The sequence below is a fragment of the Helianthus annuus genome, chromosome 14 (assembly GCF_002127325.2).
Source record: "Helianthus annuus cultivar XRQ/B chromosome 14, HanXRQr2.0-SUNRISE, whole genome shotgun sequence".
Classification (NCBI taxonomy): Eukaryota; Viridiplantae; Streptophyta; class Magnoliopsida; order Asterales; family Asteraceae; genus Helianthus; species Helianthus annuus.
Genome location: NC_035446.2, coordinates 109,184,894 through 109,192,277, shown reverse-complemented (window position 1 = coordinate 109,192,277; position 7,384 = coordinate 109,184,894). Strand labels below are relative to the sequence as shown.

Sequence of the window (7,384 nt, the reverse complement as noted above, 5' to 3'; positions counted from 1 at the left end):
TAACACGCTCTTCCATGCACTTCAATTACTTTCTCATTCTTACATAAGACATAATTTGTTAACATAATAAGTTAATTCTTACCGGACGATCGATCGAGCTTGAACCGAACACTTTGTTGACAACCTTAAGCTCTGATTACCAACTTGTAACACCCGTCTAATTTACTTGAATTTAATAATAGTTCAAACCATTTTAGATAAAAGATGCCTAGTTAACATAGATTTCATAAGTATAGTTCATTAGTAGCAAGACCTCAGTCGACTAACGACTAAGTTAAAACATCCAAAAGTTGTTTAACAATTTGTTTACAACCCATAAACATAATCTACTAAAGTTTAAAACATTGCGGAAGCTTGTAAATAGTGTTTGGTTCTTCAAAAGCTAGCTCGATCATCTTCCGGTTAGTTCCAACGTCACCTAAGATCAAAACCACAACAAATGTTAGTTTTGATAAAGTTACAATGCATATAAACAAGTTCCAAGAGTCAAAAAATCAAAAAATAAAATTTTCTCGGATAAAGGGGGCGTCGCGTGACGCCAAGGGCCTAGGCGTCACGCCTAGCCCTGATTTTCACAGAATGTTCGTTCATTTGATGTTGTACATTTCCAGCTCAAAGTTTAATCAAGTCCCAACTTAAAATAGCCATAACTTATGATCCGTAAGTCCTTTTTTAGTGATTCTTTTTCCTATATGTCTGTAATTTCACTACCAACGTGCCTAATACGATAGTCATACCAAAATTTTAACTTATGGACAGAAAGTCTATATGTCGTTATGCATTTATTCGACCCATTTGTACTTGACACAATTTACTACCATTTAGCTAGTAAACTTATAATGCTTTATACCCAACATCTCGGGCTTATCATCACTCGCATTTCTTGACCAATCTCATGGCTTAATGCTCTTGTGATTTCCAACTCCATTTTGACTCTCTAAAACACTAAACAACAATTTACACAATTAAATGACCCGTTTGGCTCATCTTATGGAATTCCCCAATATGATGACTACCAAACGATTCTTTATCATTCTTAGACTAGTAATTCAAGTAACGATCATGGTCGCTACAATCGACACCCTATTTATCCTAAAATGAGACTTCGCAAAATTTAACAACGATTCATTTAATGTAACGGGTCAAGTTACATACCTTCAATGTAGGCCTTTCAAACGTGATTCGCCACCCGCTTGTCCGTTTGACGCTCCTACGTCCTTTCCTATAGAGTTCATTAATGACATGTTTAGAACTCTCTTTAAACCACATATCGCATAATATACCTAAACATCATAATTATGCGTTTGAACTTTGAATTTCAATTTTAAGCCTTCTTTGAGGCATTTTCACAAACACTTTAGGGGGGGGATTTTTACATATTATATAGCAAATTTCTAGCTCATCACTTAGCCCTAATTTCACCCCAATCAACCATTTTACATGATTGTTAACTTCTAAATTTCTGAAATCACTTCAAAATTGTCAAATTACACTAGGTCAGCACTCTATCTCCTAGTGTTCATCAAATTACACATAACCCACTAACCACCTACAATGGTGTTCATAGGTTTCACTAAAATTTCACATGATTTCAACTTGTATTTGTCTAGGGTTTGTCCCTGGACACTATATGGTTCCTAATTCATCATAAAACAAACATGCAACCATGAATTTCAGATTATCCCAATTTCATGAGAATTTCAAACAGAGAATTAGCACCAAATTTCACATACCTTGTACCCCCTTGTGATGAGGATCATGAATCTATGTTCAGATTTCGATTTAGGACAGGAATTAGCCTTCAATTGATCAAATTTGTGGAGTTGGGGTTTGGTGAGAAGCTTTGGTCGCTCCTCCTACGTTCCTGATCGACAAGACACCAAATGGTGTGTTTGGTTTTTGTTTTAATTAATTCTAGTTTTAGGTTTTTACAAGATTAACCCCTCCTCTTTTGTATAACTTATAGTTTGGCTGTTTTTAACCCTATTATAAGTTATTTCTAGACTATTAGCTAACTAGGTTAAAATTCCTAGTTAGTAAATTCTTGTTTATTTATACTTTATAATCCTAATATAAAGTTTTATATTTTCGGGATGTTACACGATAAGGATAATGGAGGAGGATGCGGTGGTGGGAGATGGTGGGGGAGGAGATGGTTGTTGGAATGTTGTGGCGACGCTTAGAGAGTTGCAGGTAGCTTGCTTATGCTTTTATTACAAATCGTATAAGCCGACTGTCTTTTGGTAAACTTATGTGCCCTCATCTCTCCTTTCTACTTGACGGCTGGCCCCCTCCTAGTCTCCTACAAGCGCCTAATTGAGACGAATTCTCGGTAGGGCTGTCTCTGATCTGGTTTTTCACTGCTGGCTTTTCTCCCGCTGTTGCTAGTTCTTCCGTTGTTGGTAGTTCCTCAGGTCGGGTTGTTTCTTTTTCAGAGCTTTTTCAATTCTTTCAGAACCTTTCGTATGCGCCTATTGGAAGATTTGGGCTACCTCCTCTCTTTCCGATCTCATTCAGATAATAAGCCAGTCCGGTTTATTATTATTAGATAGTGAGTGGGTAAGAGAGGTGCTTGGTCTGTCTCCAAATGTGGGCCTAGAAGCATTAGCCGAGTCTCTGAATATTCCCGAGGGTTCTCAGGATAAAGACAGCCTTAAGGTGCTAACGGAGCTTCCACGGTCTCAGTCCATGAAGGTGCTTGCTTTATTGGTTGGCAGCTTGGTTATAGTCGTTATGAAGAATGAAGGAGCACTGCTGCACTTCCACGACATGGGAATTTGTCTGGTTGTGCCTTTCAAAATCACAAATTCACATATGTAATTGGTTGTTTATTATTTGTTTTTATGGTTTATCATTTTAAGTGATCATCACATTTCAACTTGACTGGTTTTGTAAACTGTATTATTCATGTATTATAAAGTTGGTTTTTTAGATCTGAATTTCATTTATTCGTAAATTGTAAAAGCGAGTGATCGACTTGATTATTGAAGTTTCGAGAGTTGAAAGTCTAGTTATTCATAAATTGTATCGCATATAACTCACGCGCATCCAGTAAAACCTAATTCGTATGCGTATAATCGGTTTGTACATGATAAAGAACTATCGTATTATATGAAGTTTGACTAGAAAAGGTACTTTTAACTGAACAACTTTATTCAGCAAAACCTGGTGAGTTTCAGATTATTCTGTAATTAATGTTTATATAATATGAAAAGTATTTGATTATATGAATCTGCTGAACTGTGGTTGAGAGTTTCGATTAAACCTATGAGAGTGAATACGAACTTAGGTTGTAGATGATATTTGTAAAAAGTTAAAGCTCAAACGATTAATTAATTTAATTTGGAGATTGAATGTTTCTAGAAGATCATATCTACTGTTTTGATTTTCCTTTAATCACCGTTGATAATATTATATGGTGTGTTTCTAGAAAATTATATCTTCTATATGCCATTAGATATATGTATGTACTATGGAATGCGATTTTGGTTTAGGTATATTGATTTTTCTATTAAATATCGTCTCGATGTGATTTTTTGTTGACATTTGTATAACTGGAACCTATGTTTTCGTTCCTCTGAAGCAGACACAAGCTTTCGTGATTTCTATTCCAGCTGTGAGTAGTTAACATTCACAATGAATAGGAGCAGTAAAGCTTGGGTTACCAACATGTGCCAGAAGTTAGAAGATATACGCACGGATATTGATAAACTTGTATGCAAGGAATGCTTCTTGATGCTTTTATGTAATAGTTTTAGTTTCTTTTTGCAGTTGGTCTTCAAGATTATCATGTAAGTTTCATGTTTTTTTTTTCTTCAGGAACCCATTTCATTTGTGGGAAAACAAATGGAAACTGTGGGGAACCAAATGGAAACTGTCAGTGCGAACGTGAAGAACTTTTTCTCTGGTATTGTGGATGAGTTTGGTCTTACTCGGGTGATGGATCCTGTACATGAAGCACAAGTAGTGCCTTCAAAAGGTATTAATTTGGCTGAAACTTCTACAAATTCAGTTGCAGAAGTCAAAGACACTACTGTTGATAGTAACACAAAGAACCCGAAAAAAGCTCCTTCGACTCATGAAGAATTATGTCATAAACCATCATCTACTGGTTTGCCCCCATTCAGAGCAAATCATCTCTGAAATCAGTCAACATCTTATTGGTGAAACGGACAGTCTACCAATAAACGAGACTTTGGATAACACCACTCAAGTTAATCTAAACTCTTCTTCTACCAATAGTCAAAATCTTGATAACAGATTTGAAGAGGAAGTAGTTTATGATGAAAGTTCACATAGTGATGCTCTAGCATTTGAGTATTCAGATTGGGGTCTAGAAAATATTATCGATCTGAATTTAGAAACCGACAATATTATTGAAGGGGATCAATTGATGAATTTGGAAGAAAAGAAAACACTTCTGAACAGCCCCGTTGATGAACTTGAATGCGATTTAAAATTCTTTAACCCCTCATGAATCATCTGAACTGGACAAGGAGAGGTGCAAAATGATGCTAAGTATGATCAGGTATAAACTAAATACAAAAGTATGAAATACTTTTTTTTTAAAAAACATCACCGTGAATGACACCATATAAGCTTGGCAACAGTTTTATCTTGGAGACTACAGGTAGGGGTGCAAACGAGCCGAGCTGAGCCCGAGCTCGACCAGGCTCGAGTTTGTTTAACATATGAAAGCTCGAGCTCGAGCTCGGCTCGAATGTAATTTTTCAAGCTCGAGCTCGGCTCGGGCTCGACTCATTTAGTATTTATTAATTATAATTATTATTATTTTACATATAAGTTAGTTATTTTTTATATTTATATAAATGGTAATTATTATTATATAAATATACGTTTAATATATTAATAAAAAAATATATAAACAGGAAGCTCGTTTAGGTTCGCGAGCCTGCTCGAGCTCGATAAGCGAAGCTCGGGCTCCGGCTCGTTTACTAAACGAGATTGTTTTTAGGCTCGGGCTCGAGCTCGAGCTCGTTTAAGCTCGACTCGTTCGAGGTTTTTTTCGAGTCGAGCTCGAGTAGCTCGCGAGTAGCTCGCGAGTAGCTCGGTTCGTTTGCACCCCTAACTACAGGCCCCTTATTCAAGACGGTCATGGAAATGCTCTATATGAGGTCAGTTTTTTCAATTACTTTTTTTAGAAATAATTTTTTCCTTAATAAACCATAGTTTTATTCAAAATTTCAAGAAACCACATGAGTAGACCTGTAACCGAACCGAACACGAACATATAATGGAACACATTTTTTATTCATGTTCGTTCATTAAGAGAAAGAGAATGAACATGTTCGTGTTTGTTTATACTCATTCGTTTAACACTTAAACGAACAATTCACGAATATACACAAAAAAACTTATACGGACATAATATAGTAAACATAACGAACACTAATGAACATAATTGACCAAACATAAACGAACATTAAGTAGTTTTTTGTTGACCAAATATAAACCTTTCAAAAAAAAAATTAATTATGATAAGTTCAATTCGAAAGCCCTTTTTATTACTAGAAAGCCAAATTACTAATTAGTTATCTTTCTAAAAAACTTATTTTAATTACCATACTGAACTACTGAATGTTATCTTTTTTTTTGCCATTTGTTGCTAATGTTTTGAGATTTCCAAATACATGAATGGTTGTCTATCACTTCCTCAAGGAATGCAAAATGGTGGTACTCTGCATATTTTACCGGTTACCGTCATGGCATAAACAAGTTAATTATTTAATTATTTCCGATTGCAATTGGCCTTTTTCAGATCTATTATTATGTTGGATATTCTCTCATCTTGGAAAAAGTGCCTTTGCTTACTCAAGATATCGAACTGATAAATCAAGATCTGCTCGTACATGGAAATGTGAGAACTATTGGTTTGATCTTTTCTATATGTGGATGTTAATACACATTTATCATGTTAATGAATGTTTTTCTTTTCCTTTTTACGTAGATTAAGCATTTCTTGAAGTATTGGCATGAAAAGTTGTAGCAAAAGCAAATTCTTCAACCTCCTATTATTTCATCTATAAGTAATTTTTTTTATTTGTTTGAAAATAGTTAAATTACACATTTTTTATTTGTATATTTTGTATACACCTGGAAATCGTGACTTATTCTTTAATAAATGGGTTGATTTGGGTAATTGTTTTTAGCTAAATGGCTTGATTATGGTGACTCAAATTAAATAATGGGTCAAAATAGGTCACTCCAATGTACCTAGCTAAGGTCCAAATGGGCTAGCACCACCCCCCGTCACCACCTACAGGTCATCACTTCGGTCAACAAAGTCACCACCTATTTTTTTCGGAACCCATATTGACCTAATTCCAATTGACACGTTACTTTAAAAAAGACCTGTTTGACCCGTTAGCTAAGCCAACCCATCCTCTTTGCTATTTTATAAAATTGGCAAACTTTCTGACTGGAAAGTTCAGGGATGGTAAGCTTGGGGTTTGTAGCAGGCAGTGATTATCAGCTATCAGCAAATGTAAACCTTAAAAACCTTGAAATTGATTTTTTTATAAGTGTCAAATTTTGTTTTCATTGCTGGTTTTGTCATGGTTAATGATCTCAGGTGCTTGCAGGAGCTGTCTTCTTTAACCACATTCAAGATAGCTGAGTTTTTGTCCAGGATAATTCTTACTTGCCATGAAGGTTAGTTATTTCATCATCTATCTATATCAACATTTTAGCATGAGTTACACTCAAGGTCGTCTGTATGGATATTTAAATGAAGCTACTGCTTAGGGCCACGATTTTGTTAGGGCCTCTAATCTTAAAAAAAAAATCATTTTGTATATTATATATTGGGTTTATAACATAATGGACAAAATAACTAAAAGTGTCCACCATTGAGTTTAATTAGGGTCAAAAGTCACTTAGTTTATCCGGAAATAATAAGTATGTCTCTTTTTTATTGCAAAGTTTATTGGCAATGCATGATTACTTTATTTTATGTTTTCTGCAACTACACTTTCATGACACTTCAATTAGGTGATATTAGGATTAATGTTTTTTTTAGTTTTCATCACAGTTGTTTTTGTATTTTTCGTATTCATCATTTCAATTCATTGTAATTTAATATATACCTTAGTAATGGAACGTTATTTCATTTAAAAGTTTAGGTCAACATTTATTAGTAGTATAATTTATTGTAAGACCACCCGTGTAGCACACGGGAACTTATGTTGTTGTGCGTTTGGTCGATTGTAGGTGATGCTTTGTTGTAAGGGGAAAGGCGTATGCAGAGAGGCACATACTAAGAAAATTATATTTGGAAAGTAGGATATCTAAAATCATGCCAAGAACATCAAAGTCTCAAACAGCTTATCATTGTCTAATAACGACTTGTGATTTTTTATTCATT

The 7,384-nt window shown here is 34.8% G+C and overlaps 2 long non-coding RNA genes across 2 annotated transcripts; one reads left to right on the top strand and one right to left on the bottom strand.

Moving 5' to 3' along the window:
- Positions 1-213: 213 nt before the first annotated feature.
- Positions 214-1,847, bottom strand: LOC110905734. The gene is made up of 3 exons (XR_002573377.1): positions 1,734-1,847; positions 1,156-1,222; positions 214-418 (listed from the first exon to the last, which is right to left on the bottom strand). It is a non-coding gene; the product is annotated as an uncharacterized LOC110905734 (long non-coding RNA).
- A 253-nt stretch (positions 1,848-2,100) lies between these two features.
- Positions 2,101-7,099, top strand: LOC110905736. Its single transcript, XR_004878348.1, has 5 exons — positions 2,101-2,193; positions 3,587-4,528; positions 5,780-5,878; positions 5,969-6,505; positions 6,593-7,099. It is a non-coding gene; the product is annotated as an uncharacterized LOC110905736 (long non-coding RNA).
- Positions 7,100-7,384: the final 285 nt, after the last annotated feature.